Below are 16,493 nucleotides of genomic sequence, written 5' to 3' on the forward strand. Positions count from 1 at the left end.
AATATTCGCACCTCCATTTCACGACCAAGTCACAACTTTTCCCGTTAAATGAATCATGACCTTGAAATTAAAAAAAAAAATCCAGAGCGTGTTACTTTCGTTCATTCATTAGCTTGGCTGTATTATACTGTAATGTATTTCTGGCTAGAAGCAATGACACTAAAACCTCAGGAAGGAATTCCCCGCACGAAAAGAAACAAAAGAAATACACACTGACGTAAAGAAAGTGGGCGTGTTTTCGTTTTAGAGTAGACACGCCTACCCGAAAATGCTCTCTCCGAGATTGCTACACTTTACATTACAGTAACGATCAATAAGGAGGGGAATTTCCCCTTTCCCCTCCAATGCTGTTAACTTTAGAGGTACCATTCCCCCTCTCTAAAATTTCCCCTAACGAATATGTCTATCAATCTTTCCCCCACCTGTCTGTGTTAAGTACGTAGATACGCTGAACTAGTAGATAGATCACTAGTTCTAACACCAGTTGCGCCCGAGTCGTGGATCAGAGCGGGATTTGGCCTAGCGTGCACGCGTGTGTGTGAGTGTTCTTTGTAGATAGTCCTCTGAGCGAGATTCTGGCTGATAGAAGCAACAGGTGAGTTCTCTCTACCAGGCTATTTATTTTTATTTGACTCGTAAAAGTTTACGTAAGACCCATTATAATACTTTTTGGTGATAGTATACATCTGTTCTATTGATCAATTATTATTTTATATCGCTTAAAGAAAACACATTCTGATTAAACAGATAAAATTGTTTGTTTTAAAAGTCAATATAAAGTGACGCTATATGCAGTAAATGTTTAGTAAATATTATACTCAATTTATCGTGGTCTGAAGTTGAGTAATTGATTATTCCACGAGTTCTGTGTATACAATACCTTCTCAACTACTGGTCATAATTAGAAAGTTGACTGAAGATTGTGATAATTGCAGTTTAATTAACTAAAATTATAATGTAATATATAAAAAGGAAACTGATCTTATAGGTCATCGAATCATAGGTAAACTGCTGAACTGTTTGGAATGAATTTTGAAGTAGTATAGTTGACACTTATCCTGAAATGGGATTTTATCATGCCAATTTTCTTAAAATGCATACTATCTTAAAGGGGGCAACAGGAGTCATAATTCTGCGAAAAATTGAATCGCTCACGAGTCGGTCAAGTTAGGAAGATGAAATCCTCTGTGTATAATCTCCTCATTGCAAGTAAGCGTAAACCTGCCCCAGCGTTTATATATATATATATATATATATATATATATATATATATATATATATATATATATATATATATATATAAAATACTAGCAGAATACCCGTTCTTCGCGCGGGGAAAATAGTTTCATTTTGTACATAAAGGGGTGAATTTTGATTTAAACGCCATCGAAAGTGTCACTGTTCAACTAAGCGACCCCGAAAACTATGAATTCTACACTAATATGGGTCATTTTCGATCTATCTTTCCCTCTTTCCTAAGTTGCACTGTCAAAGCGAAATTATAAAAACCATCCCAGGCCCGAGTCTAACCTAGTGGTAAATTTGATCGAGATCGGTCGTGTGGTGCAAGAGTTAAGTTACAAACATAGTCACTTTCATATATATATATATATATATATATATATATATATATATATATATATATATATATATATATATATATATATATATATATATATATATATAGAAAGAGACTGTCTAATATTTGTGATCACATTAGGGAAGACAGATGAACTGTTTAAAATTAATTTTGGAACATTAATTGCTTGGACTTTTATCCTGTCGCCTTGATTAACGGGCATATTCTAAGTGAGCAAAAGATGTTCAAAAATTGTAAATAAATAATAATTATTATTATTATCTTATGAGTTTTAATCATTATAGGCCCTACTTTCATTGAAATCCGTATCCTAAGCTGGGACGGTTTCAAACGCCCTCCATCCTATCCTCGTCGTGCGAAGAACGAGCATTTCAACTAATATAGTATAAACTCAGAGGTAGCAGGTTCTTTGAACTATTAAAAATAATTGTCTACCGTGTAACTAATATTTTTCCCACCACCTTTGATCCTCCTGAGTACCCGAGTTCGATTCCCAACGGCAGATCTTATGGTCTGGATTCATATATGGTTGTAGCTACAAATCTCATACAATTTTTGGGAAGCGCGGTGGCCCAATGGTAGAGTGCTTATCTCTGGTGCGTGAGGTCCCTGGTTCGATCCCCAGCTTACTAAGTTTGTGGTGGACAATATCGTGTCCGTAGGTTCTTATTCCCGTTTTCCTCCCACTTCTCATTCCACCAATTCTTCCATTATCATCCACTTGCCTTAATCATTGTCTCCCTTAATCCAACAGTAGGGATGCGCACGAGTCGAGTCGAGATTTAAGTCTGTCTCAACTCGTCTCGAAAATATTCTCTCGACTCGAAAATATGTTTGTCAGAAGTCGACAGTGTGTCTCGACTTGACTCGAATTCGAGTCGAGAAAAAATATAGAAGTTAAAATATACGCGCACATCGGCCAGTACATTATGCCTACTTACCTAATTGTTAGTATGTCCACCTTTGGCACGGATAACTACAGCGACCCGTCTTGGCATGGACACCATGATCCATGGTAGGTCGCTGGAGAGAGATGGCACCACATGTGCACACACAGGTCACCTAATTCCCGTAAATTCCCGTGAGGGGGGCGATGTGCTCTAGCGTCACGTTCAATCACGTCCCAGATGTGTTCGATTGGGTTCAGATCGGGCGAGTTGGAAGTCCGCACATCACTTGGAACTCGCTCCTAGGTTTCTCGAACCACTCCATCACACTCCTAGCCTTGTGACATGGTTTATGTTGTCGGAAAATGCCAAATATCACGACATTAATTATTAGTTTTAATTAACTGAATTGAGTTGGTAATTGAATCTTTATCTCGAAAGATTAACAATTGAGTTTATGCGTTCTATACCTTAGTAAATAACAAATGCTGGAATTGGTTTCAAGACTGGTTTTGAGTGAATACTTTCTTCAAAATAATATTAAGTTATAGAAAGATTTTCGAGACATTCGACTCGAAAATTCAAGTAGAGAAATAAGTTTGTCTCGACTCGTCTCGAATTTTACAAAATGTGTCTAGAGTCGAGAATCGAGAAATGTCTCGACTCGTACGCATCCCTATCCAACGGACATAATTGTGGGACGTTACACTGAAAGATTTCATTTTTCATAAAATGTTGCTGCTGAAAACTAGATGTTAATATAAAAGTAATGTTAATAACATAAGTTTGGGGGTAAGGTTCGGATTCGGTTGAACCCCTGGGTGGGTGTGTCCCTGCTCAACCAGTAAGAATAATTGGCTCTGTCACTCACTTATAATGAGTGTTGACTTGGTAGGTCTATTTTATTAATTGTAATATTTCAGCAGAAAGCAAGAGCATAACTTAAGTACAGAAAGAAACCAACCCAGCTACTAACCTACATGGGGGACCAGCAATCTAGAACCTTCCCGAAAAACCGTATCCTAATATGTTTTTAATCTAAAGTGAATATTTTTTTTTTTTTAATCGGACGTTTACGGTGAATATATGATGAGCCCATACGATTAATCCTAAAAATCCAATTGCTAGTACGAGCAGTTTGGGCTGTACACTCTTTATGCACCCAATGTAAAATGAAAATGCAACGTTACCATTTACCTGAATCCACAACATGTAGTGAATGGGGGCATTTTTGAAATGGGGGCTGGCCATCAACACGTTAGCGTAAAAGACAGTAACTTGATTCACTTATGTTATGGGTTTAGGTAATTGGCAACGCTGCATTTTCGTTTAGCATTAGACGCATAAAGAGTGTACAGCCCAAATGGCTCCTCCGATTAAAAAATTCCTTCAGAAAATCATATTTGGAGACCTTTTTTCCTTTTACATTTTGTTGTAACCCTGATAATAAGAGTTACTCTATGTCAGGGGACTTTTGAGACACCCTCTGTATAGCTTCATCGATGATAAGAGAGCTGAATTCCAATAAATTCTCGCTTGGCGCGATGTCTTTTCTCTCTACGATCCCATAGTTGCAATACATGGCAACGTTTGTTAGTGGCGCTTGTTATAGGATCAAGGAAAACTTAGGATGGATGTGTCCATTGTTCCCCTTTCCTGCAGGAGTGCAAAGAATCGAACCCTGATCTCTCTACCAAGGCGGAAAGGCTGATTATTTGTCAACGAGGAAACAATGCGAAGTGATAACTATTCATCATGGGTCCCTTGCATAGTTTCACTATTGTAACAATGGTGCAATTCGTAGACATTGATCCTGGGGGGTTAAGGGCATTGAAATGTGCTTGTGCCTCCATATTTGTATTAAAATCCTAATTGCTGTCTTGTTAGGTGATGTCTGACAGATCTGAATGTCTCTACTCCTAATTGTAAAGAAGTCGTTTCTGAAAAATGTTTGACTCGAGTTCGGTATCACCCCGAGGTCCGTGTTTGGAGGCGAATATTGTTTGCTTTGATGGAGTTACAGCAGCATCATTTTAGATTTCACTTGGAGGAACAGGATTCTCCACCGTATAAATAATTTACGTTGTTTACTAATATATTACTACACTATTAATTTAATAAAATATAAATCAAGCTCAAGGGGGGGGGGTAACTGTCCCTTTCTGCTCTCCCGAAATAACGCCCCTGAATTGAATCTATTTAAAATTTGTACTGAACATTGCATCTATCCTATGAGAAAAGTCAGGAGATCAATGTCATCCGACAGCGCTATGGCAGAATAATGACTTAGAGCCGATAATCTATGTTCGCATATTACGAGGCCTATGCAGAAAGAGACGCGTTTCGGCGGGGTGCCGCAAGAGATGGGTCGAGCGCCACTACTTTGTGTTGGGCTTTTTCCTATTGTAATAATAAAGTAGTACAAGTAGTCTACTCGGACCTAGGATTGAAAATGTCAGTATAAAATATTGGACAAAACAGATTTTTATAATAACAATAAGAAAGCCAAAATCGATTTCTACATAAATTAATATTAGATTTTCTCCAAAACTGGTTCGTTTTTTTTTTTTTTTTTTTCGAATTTTTTCTCGCAAGAATTTTTGTCTATTGAAACCGGTGAGATTTTTGCCGAAGCCAGTATCTGTTCTTGTTCTTTTAGCAGTGTACACATGTAGTCATGAATCCGCGGTTGGTACGTTTGCAAAACCATTGGTGTTCTTTTCTCCCTGGCAATTCTGTCTTTTATAAACGACTGGTTTTATATCAGCTCCTTCTCTACTCCGTACGGCTTACCAAGATAGCGAGTAGGCAAACTATGATGACAAAGTGTGTTCAGGTTGAAATGATCAATATAAACAGTGTCAGTGGAATTGTGATTCTCAAAACTTATCAGTCCAAAGATTTATTATTCATAATGCATGAAAAACATTAGATATTATCTTAACTACAGTGAGATTTCAGAATTTGATAAGGCAGTAATTGTTCTTAATCACGTTGCTGAAAAAAAAAAATCTTTTGTCTTTGTATTTTTTCCTATTAATTATTTATTGAGGCTTCAGAGGAAATTGAATTCTGAGTAGGTTAAGATTCTTTCCTGTCTCTTTATTATTATTATTATTATTATTATTATTATTATTATTATTATTATTATTATTATTTTAGAGAATGGCTTACGCTAGTGGTTCCCAATTACTTCAGAGTTACGGACTCATTTTTTTATGATTATTTTTAAGACACAGTACAGATTCTATACCAAATTTTGGTAGCTGCTAGTGTTCCCCAAGAAACGAGCGTGTCTCGTAAATTTTTGGGAAAATGTTTCGTGCAGTCTCGATTTATGAAAAATTCTTTCTCGCCTCGTCTCGTCTCGATTCTCAGGACATTTTTTTCTCGTCTCGCGTCTAAAATTTTCTTCTCATCTGGTTTTGTAAATTTGTGTTCAAAATAGACGTTTTTTAAAAGAATTCTTCCGCGTCACGAGAGGTTCACAAAGGGTGTTTTTATAACAGCATCTAAACTATATTTATTGTTGAAGTATGGGCTATTGTAATGTATTGCGTATCTTTAATGCTCTCTATGTTCGTACAATCCTTTAATTGGTTTATAATTTTTAATATTAGGTATCATGTAACACTAAAATTGTGTTTGAGGTCTAAAGACTTGGGTGAACTAGTGTTGTCCACGAGAGTCCAGAAAATTCTCGTTTCGGAAACGAGACTAGAATTTACATGTTTCTACTCTATTTTTGAACTTGAGTGTGTAGAGTCCCTGTTCGATTCCAACTCGCTGTAAGTGAACTTTGTGGTGGACAAACACCGTGTACGTGGGTTCTTCTACTTTATTCATTCCACTGTTATATTCACTTCTCATCACAGTTTTTCATTAACGTGACCGGCATAATCGTGAGACGTAAAACTGAAAGATTTCACTTCATTTCTTTTTGAACTTACTTCTTTTTCTTTTGAATATACTTCTAATCTTGTTGCAAATTTCTTATCTCGTAGGCAGCATTAGTTTGTGTAGTAGTACTTGTTGTTGAGAGGTAGTAACAATGTTAACAATAATTAAATTACAAACTTCTTTATGATAATTTGGGAGTGGCAAAATTTTTCGTTATTAAATCATATATCATACTGTAGGAGGGCACATTAGGGGAAAAAATTATTTAGGGGACAGAATGGTAAATTTAGGGGAAATGGTGAACTTTGGGGTAAAATAATAAATTTAGAAAAGTGTTGCACCCAAGTTGTTGGGGAAGAATGGGCACTAAAGCCCTGCAAACCCAGGCCCGAATATCGAGCCGGGCGGAGAACAGACCATACTCTAAACTGGCCGGGCTCGAAACGGGTCGGGCGTAACCGGCCTTAGAACAATCAAAAAAAAAAAAAAAAAAATGAAATGAAATGAAATCTTTAAGTTTTACGTCCGACGGTTATGCCGGTTAGGCTAAAGGAGACGGTGGTGATGAGAGATGAGTGAAATTGTGGAATGAATAAAGTGGGAGGATACGGGAGAACGCCGAGAAAACCCACACACGCGTTCCCACAAAGTTCACTTGGCGCGAGCTGGGATCGAACCAGGAACACCATGCACAATATGTGAACGCTCAACCACTGAGCCACCGTTCCAGGAATACCTAATCGACGCTGGTGTCTTGGTGATTTATTTGATCATTGTATTAAGTTATATTTGTAGTATTACACTACTACAAGTTTTTCTGCGACAGATTCCTGCTGCCCTATTGCAATCTAGAACAGAGCCCCCCTTAATTTTTTATTGCCCCCCTTGTACAAAAGTCTGAATTCAACACTAGTTTTAACCAGTTCAGCGTTTCATCACTTTCCCACTTAGATTTATATTTTTGGCGGTATTTCGCATATTTTTTCACTTACTATTTCTGCACCAAACTGTAGAGGTTATTACATCACAAATGAAAATGTCTATGAAATTAGAATCTCAAACCCAAGAGTATGTAGCTTTCCATGACTCATACTCAACTGTTCAGTTAATGTCTTTACATATTAATTTCAATTACATAGAACAGGATTGCCAATGCCATGGCAACAACTCCGTAAACAAGGACCATCGCATGATTGTTACATAACATTACTCGTACATACTGTTTATAATATAGGTGAGCAATTTATTTCTTTTGGAGCTAGCATATCATGAGAATGATTGTTTAATCTATCGGTAGAAAAGTTGAAAATTTAGGCAATTACTGAAAAATGGGTATGGCTGGCAACATTGTTTCCACATTTCAGCTTCTATAGTGAAACAGAACGCGTGGAGTAGACTCCAGAACACATGCGTTCTGTGAAAGCAAAATAAAGTTTATTCAGTGTGATGATTCCACAGTTGCTACGCCATGACAACCATTATATGAAATTTAATCTGAAAATATGTAGATTATATTGTAGTTTTCACCTTATTTTGTATTCATTCAATGAATCTTAGAATGTAGCCTATAAACCCACTGATCTAAATTAAACATATTCCAAAAGACAATATCAAAACTCAGATAAGAACATTCTGGATGCAGTCCAAAAAATGCCTTATCTAACTACGGTAGTAAGTCTTCGTTTCGTTAAGTTCTCACTGTGTTTGTGATTACTGTTATGAAAAGATAGTCATTCAAGGAAAAATTTGGATCGAATGTAAGTAATTTTTATTTGTTTATAGCAATCTGTTACTGGCTGAACGATCACAGTTTAGTGATTTATTATTTTTATTTTCTTGCATTACAAAAATTGTATTTTATTCTTCAATCTAAGCTTTGTGATAAATACTGAGTTTCAGATGAATCGTGATAAAATGTATACATGTACTTGATGCTTTATATTATTATTATTATTATTATTAACTTTAAGATTACGATTTTAAAATATGAGTCTACGAAATCAAACCTATGCTTTCTGGTATTCTATTTTTTTCCTTATTTTGCGAGCTACGATAAGGGAAAAGAAGTACGGCCATTCATCATGAAACAAGTCAAATTAGATATTTCAACGGATTTACACATTTCGTAGTTTCTACATACCAAGAAAAGGATTTTTGAAATGTCTTTTCGTTCGTCCCGATGTCAATTGTCCAGAGGTAATACCGTTGAATTGACCAAAAACGAAGTATTAAACTTAAGGGGCTTTATGCAGAGTCGTTCTGACGCGTGATTAATGGCATACTAAAGATTTCGACTAACAAATGTTTTCTGCGGTGGTCAGGCCTTTAGTATGACGTTAATCATACGTCAAAACAACTCTGCATAAGGCAGAAGATTTTTATAACTCTCTCCGGAAGAGGGGAAGTCAAATTATCTTCCTACCTCCGAAATATAAGGGTAAACAGTTAACTGTAGCTGTAAATACTGTAGAAAAATGTGATTTTTTTTTTAAAACTGTTCTTCTTCTTATTTATATTTCGTTGACAACAATACTGTCATTTCTCAAGGATAACATTCCCAAAAGGGATAATTTACTATAGAGGTTGTTTTCGGAAAATTTTGTAAAAACGTGTCAGGTATTTTATTTTTCATGAATAAACAGTATAATTGCAGTATAGCACAATTTAATTAAAAATATAGGAACGAGAAAGTTTAGTACGGTGGCCTGTATTTTTTCTTTTTTCTGCCCTTTGAAAACTTGTATTCGTGATGTCAGTAATTTTTCATACATTGTAATTTAGCTGTTCGTGCTGGGTTACACACTGAGAAAAAATGTATGTGGCGTATGTAGAAACGTACGTTACATGTGTAAATTCTGTAGTTTTGGGATTTAACGTACAGCAAACGTATAACTGAAAAGTTATATTTTATACGCACTTACTGTCCGTAAGAACGAAAAAACTGTATATAGGCGGTCAGAATCTCGCATACAGATAGACGTATGTAACATATAGCTGACATGTGTAATATACGGAGAACTGTTAGTTGTCAGACATCCTGTAGGAGCATGATGTAACATTTAAGTGGGAAAAGTATGTAGCATATGGAAAACACATGCCCCATACTGATTTATGTAGTAAACATAAGGATTCCATATATTTGTACAATATACCGCTGTACGGATAACTAATTTTTCTCAGTGCAGATACACGGGTGTAAATTTGGTTATATGGGATCATCAACGAAAAATTCCACGACTTGAACTCAAGATATTATCACTTCCTATGAATATGGACCATGAAATAGAATATGATCCGTGAAAATAGGTATGGAAGAACATGTCAATCTTTGTTGTAGGCTAGATTGGCAGTTTTCCAAAAATTAAAAAAAAATGTATCTATCTCATAGAAAGAATAGTAGTATAGTGCGTGTACGTGAAAACTGTTCAAATTATTGATTGCTGTATACTTTCTTGGAAAACAAGAACTCTGTATTGCTAGTAATGACTACACTGTAGTAATGAGCGAATTAATATTATTATTGTGCAATGCTTTTATTAATTACTTTTCTGTTTGAGTAAAATCTTGCAACCAAAATTTCATCCACTTCCATACTAACCAGGGAACTTTTTCTGGTGTCATGAAATGTGGAACGAGGCTATGGTCAATCGATTTGTGTTAGTAAACACTAAAATCCATGGGCGGGGAAAGCCCTCGATCGCAACCGTTCCGTACTTATGGAGGGAAGAGTAGGGGCACTGCCAACACAACACGTTGTGGGTAATGAGACGAAATATGGAGCGATTTCGATGAAAATATGCATAGAAGCGCAGTTAAACATATACTACAATGTGGCATTACATTCGACAATATTCTGACAAGTAAGGGCAGAGGCGTAGCACGTAACGACAGGGGGAAAAGGGCGGGTAGCGTGGAGTATAGCATAAGGGAAAGGTTTCATAGAAGGTATGAACACATACGAGCCGGACTTGAGGGGAATAGCATAGTAATACATCATGGACATGATCAAGTACATGGAGTGGAGTGGAGTGGATTTTAGTTTAGCGTCCCGTTCAGCAGCGAGGCTATATGAGACGTGGACCTACTGATTAACGTGGAATCCGAACCACATGAGCTCCCGCCGGGAATCGAACCCGGGTCTCCCACGCCAAAGGCGCGTACGCTAACCGCTTAGCCACGAGGGAGCTCGATCAAGTACATGGGTGGAGAGTAGAATGGCTAGGGGGCAACAGCCCTCATCTTCCTGAACTGATCTTTCAATGTATAGTGGTGTATTGGACTTTGCAGTACATTCACGCAGGGGCGTAGGCCTATATTGTCGTCTTGCTTTTATGTCATCATCATCATCATCATCATCATCATAAACATATGAAAATGAATACCTACATGTATACAACAGTCCATATACATCTGACGTTACAAGGGAAGGGGGTCCGGACTCTACGGAAAATCCCCTCCATAGCTCTCTTCCTTCCATTTCTGCTTCACGGTGTCGTCTACAGGCTGTCTGTAGTTTGATTGATTACTTGACCATGTATTATTACTGTACCATTCCCCTGACGTCTTGCTTCTCAGTTTTCCTCACCCACCTCCTCTTTCGTTATGTGCTACACCTTTGCCCTCACTTGTCAGAGTATTGTCGAATATAATGTCACATTGTAGTATGTTGTGCTTCTACGCATATTTCCATCGAACTCTCTCCATATTTCGTCTCATTGTCCACAACGTGTTGTGTTGCCAGTGCCCCTACTCCCCCCCCCCATAAGTACGGAACGGTTATGATCGAGGGTTTTCCTGCCTATGGAATTTCTTGTTCACTAACACAAATCTATTGACCATAGTCTCGTTCCAAATTTTGTGTGACACCAGAAAGTTCCCTTGTAAGAAGACAAGAGCTCTGAAATTTTACACCAATGTGTAAATCCGATAATACAATATTTTCACAGTTTTCGCTCTAGTGTGTCGTTTTAACAGCAAAATTAAGTTATTACAGATGTATTTATATCGGATATACGTTAACAACGTCAGCTAATTAAGTATTACTTCATAGATGGTTCAATGCTGATTTGAGACATTTATGTATATCACTTTTTGAAGTGATTTTCTTTTCACTGCATCTCCTTGGATCGATTTCTACCTCAGTGATAGGGACACTCTGCCGAAAAGGTATAACAGCTTTTACAGTCCAGAAATTTGAGTGTTTTTTTTTTCTCCTGGGTTTTCCTCATTAGTCATTACAAATCCCGGGATGGTTCGCAAGAAAATGGCCAAAGGCCGCTTTTCTTCCTTCCTTCCCTACTTTCCCCGAGTACTGTAATCGCCGAGGGTGTGAAATAGTGGAATTTTAGAGTAATAGCTTTTTAAATAAAATTTTAACTAACTTCAATACAGCATCCGTTTAGGTGTTTCATTGTCTGGCCCCAAAGATCACTACCAGATTCTGAAGTAATTTACGTGATGGGATTACTGGGAAGGAAGAGAAATACTCTTTCAAAATAATAATAATAATAATAATAATAATAATAATAATAATAATAATAATAATAATAATAATAATAATAATAATAATAATATAATAATTAAGGCTTGAAGTTGTGTGTTGATATATATACAGTGAAACCTGTCTTTAGCGGAATCGAGCGGGACTTGCAAAAATTTCCGTTAAAGTCAGGTTTCTGCTTAGTGGAGGTAGGCCTTTCCTCTTTTAAAAAAATACATGCTTATAAAGGGGCATACTGAGAAAATATATTACTGTACGTACATTGTTCGATCACAGTACTTCTTTCTTGTACCAAATTTCACAAAATTAAATCCCCACGTTAAGCGGGTTTGCATAACTATGAAAACATTTACGCTCAGTCCAACCTCAATCATTTCACGAATTCAACCTGTTTTACGTATGTTATTAGGACATATTATCGATTGTGATTTATTCTAAAAACACTTTTATACATTGCAGGAGCTGTAACGTCCAAATATTTACTGAGAACTCATAGTCGTATCGGAATAAACAAAAGCGAATATGGAACAGTAAACTGCTTTCACAAAAGGAAAAAGAATATATGCAAAAGGCCTGCAAAACGGTCGAGTGGTTTGGGTCGATACACTATCAATCACATGTTTGTGAGTTCAAACCCTGTAGCAAGTTGTTTCTTTTTTAAGTGTCTTCCTATTTTCATCCGGAGGCTGAAAATATTTCTGAGTAACTCATTGAAAACTTCTTTTGTTTCAAATTCGATTAGAACGGAACGTTATATGAATTGCGAATCTTAAATCCATAGCTGAAAAAAAATGAAGAATACTCACTACTCCATTATCCTCTGATTTGTAACGAGTTGAGTTGAGTTGATTTTAGTTTAGCGTTCCTTTCAGCAGCAAGGCTATATGAGACGTGGACCTACTGATTAACGTGGAATCCGAACCACATGAGCTCCCGCCGGGAATCGAACCCGGGTCTCCCACGCCAAAGTCTGATTTGTAACGAAAAACTATTTATAAACAGTGGTGACTTCAGAAAATTATTCTCGGGGGGAATTTCAATATGCGGGTGGAGGGCAAACATTGGTAGTCCACATTGAGCGCGATCGAATATATGGTCCTGAAGGCGGAAATTTCTTAGCTTGAGAGAGGTCTCAAATTCTCCCTCAAATCACGTCCTGAAAGCATCATTGCTTAAAAGCTTTTCGTAACAAATATAATATTACACTTGTTTCTCGTTCTACATTTAAAATTGGTAAAATCATAACTTATAGAGGATTATAATAAAAGCATAAAAATTACAATACCGATCATGTATAAATTATCCTGTAAGTTACCAACTTTGGGTCAGATTAAAACTCAGATATTTGTTTTCGGATTGCACTTAGTAGTAAGTCCTCTCTATATAATCCTGATTGGAAAGCCATGTTTAACACTAATTAATTAATCAATATTTATACGAATATTTTTTTTATTTTACTATTTTTACTATTCAATATTATATACACTTCATTTCCAAAATCAAAATCTCGAAAATGTATATTGTACGAGTGCAGTCTCGCAAATAAATGATTATTTATCATATATATTGGTCTCTATTCGAATTCTATTTAATCGAATCCGACAAGAACACAGACAGAAATATCGAGAACAGGTGACAAAAAAGAGAGAGAAAAACGTTGTACCCGGCGGGGACTCGAAGTAAGTTCGAATGGTTCTTTATAAGCGAACGCCTTAGACCACTCGGCTATGGTAACAACTAGTGATTGTAGCAAAGGCTTCGAGTAGTAGTTCTTATTACAGAATAACATTTTCTATTGCCTAAAATTTAAATCTAATTTACTTTGATATAATATATCTATTAATTTGTTTCATGAACGTTTTCGTTACTTAGATGAATGATGTATGTTTTGATATATATTCTATTACACATTCTTTCGTAAATATTATAGAAAGTATCAGGGTTATTTGTGATCTTTTATGGAAATTGACTGGAGCATGCGCAGTACACAGACAGTTCAATTTGAAGGCGAGGAATGAAACGCTTACACACTGTTACAATGTTTCCCTAGCAAGCAGTAGTTCCCAACCGCGGGACGGCGGGACGCACTTCCTCCTCCTGGGGTGGCGTGAAGGATTTACGAAGTCCCTTCGTTGTCTTATATTTCTTGAATGATTATACACAATATCCAGTCACATCTTCTACACATTTGGAAGTGATAAATCGTAGTATAAATAAACCGTCCTCCACATACAGTGATTGTTGCTTTTCCAAGATTATAAACTGAAACACTTTTTATTTCAATAGAATATAAAAGTTTCAATGGGAGGGGTTACAACCCCCTCAACCCCCTGGGTCTTCGATATGTCACCGCCTAAACTGTAACTTTCAAGTTAGAATCGAAAAATGGAGACATGTGACCTACTAAATATATTTTTAGTTAATTATACATTTTCATAAATAAAATATCCACAATTACAATGACAGTAAATGCTAAGTAATTATTGTAAATCTTTGTACTTTCATTTTCCCTCTTTCTTCTCAAGTGAGCTTGAAAAATGTAAAAATGGGAGGTTAAGAACTTCAAATATTACCTATATTTTAGCGTATTACGAAATTATATTTAATAGAATCCGGTAGGATCACAAACAGAAACATCAAGAAGAGGTAAAATCAAATTGTACTGTGGTGGGATTCGAACTACTCTTGAATGGTGCCTCAGAATCTCTAACCGGATGCCTTAGTCCACTCGGCTAATGTGACAAGTTGAAAACATAGTAAGTGTGTTTCATGTTCAATCTTTTGTTACCGTATGAAATTTATTTTGTATTCTCTGAAGTTTAAGCCTATTTTGGCCGGATTAATAGTCTGTTGAAATTGTTTTATGTTTACGGTATTCTTTACTTTGACGAATGATGTTGTTAATATAGTTTCTATTACGTATTCGTTCATAAATATTACAGCAATTGTCAGGATTATTTATGATCTTTCATAAAAATTGACTGGTGCATGCGCAGTAGAAACAGAAAGATGCACTTTACCGACATTTGTCATACACGCCAGAACGCAAATTTCTAACAGGTTTTCAAAATGCCTCGCTCTAAAGGCTGTGGGGAACTGTCTGTTGCTCTGAGAGGAGAAATCATAGGCCGAGCAAAAATGGGACAAACTGTGCCTCAGATTGCTAGAGATCTGGGATGTGACAAGCAAACGGTCAAAAAATGGGTTCAGCGACATGAAGAAGGTGGTGAATGGTTCAGGTGTCGGTCAAGAAGTGGAAGGCCAAAAGTGACAACTTCAGCTCAAGATCAAGCTTTAGTTACAGAAGTAATCAACAGACCTCTATGCCACACGTCAATCCTCTTGGACAAAGCCAGAGAATATAATTGTTCTCACGAAACAATAATAAGATTATTGGGGGCTGGTCTACACAGTTCAAGACCCGCTAGGAAGACTCTCCTGACTGAAACTCACAAGGCCAGACGAATGGAATGGGCACAGAATAACATAACCCAACCTCAGTCACATTGGACCCAACCTCAGTCATCTGGACCGACGGGAAGGTTTTCAAGTCTAACCAACAATTCAGTTATATTGTATAGACCGCGCGGAACCAGGTATGCTGAACAAAATATTATCAGAACTTCTTGTTCAGGACGAATATCAGCACACTTTTGGGGATACATCACGGCTGCTGGTCCTGGAGATTTAGTTGCGGTGCCTGAGAGAATGAACAGCAGTATTTACATTAATATCCTTGAAAATACGTTGTTACCGTCCTTAGAAAGAAACTTCCCCGAACAGGAAGAATATATATTTATGCATGACAACAGTGCTGTTCACACTTCCCGGCAAACACGAGAGTGGCTAAATGAACATCCAGAGTTAATTTGTATTGAGTGGCCCCCTCTATCCCCAGATTTGAACCCAAATGAACATCTGTGGGCCTACATGGTGCAAGAATGGGAAGAGAGACGTGAAGACAGAGACCAAACGTTTCTTCAAAATCATGTTATGGAACTGTGGCAACATTTTCGTGACACACCGTCGTATTGCTCGAGACTTGTATCTAGTATCCCCTCCAGACTTCAAGAAGTTGCTGACTCTGGAGGTGACTACACGAAGTTACTGACTCTGGAGGTGACTACACGAAGTTACTGACTCTGGAGGTGACTACACGAAGTACTAGTGTGTTATTTTTGTGTAAACATTTAAGTTTCATTTATTTATTATATTTTTTTTTCAAGAGCAATACTTTCGTTCTTCATTCTTTTCCTTTGCTTGTTTACTTATTAGTTCGTTAAAACGTAAAGGAAGAGTAGTATATCTTCAAAAAGTATTTGTGAATTTACTTTGAACGTTTCTAAGAATACATTTACTTTTTTTCCTACTCTATATCATGCCTAATATTACTTTCATTTCAGTTAATTAATAACTTTATTTCATATCTCGGATAAAAGTATTATTGTCTTTTAACGATATTTTTCCTTTTGATTGTGTAATTTCTAGTTTCATTGAATTATCTCAATTCTAATGAATAAATCACATGTTGTTTATTGTCCCTTCCTTAGCTAAGTTCGAATTCGAGAATAATTTGGTGTAATATACGTTCTTTATTCTTCATATT

The 16,493-nt window shown here is 36.6% G+C and overlaps 1 protein-coding gene across 2 annotated transcripts in view; it reads left to right on the plus strand.

The window, feature by feature from the left end:
- The first annotated feature begins 321 nt into the window (after positions 1–321).
- Positions 322–16,493, plus strand: part of Ddc (aromatic-L-amino-acid decarboxylase) — a 113,682-nt gene continuing 97,510 nt past the window's right edge. Inside the window, exon 1 of one of the 2 annotated variants that reach the window (XM_081741263.1) lies at positions 322–595. The gene's annotated coding sequence lies outside the window, so the exon portion shown is untranslated. Of the gene's footprint in view, positions 596–8,015; positions 8,145–16,493 lie in introns of those variants that run through there. The other variant, XM_081741270.1, reaches the window with a different exon arrangement.

This window comes from Thermobia domestica, chromosome 2 (genome assembly GCF_964235325.1).
Source record: "Thermobia domestica chromosome 2, izTheDome1.hap1.1, whole genome shotgun sequence".
Taxonomy (NCBI): domain Eukaryota; kingdom Metazoa; phylum Arthropoda; class Insecta; order Zygentoma; family Lepismatidae; genus Thermobia; species Thermobia domestica.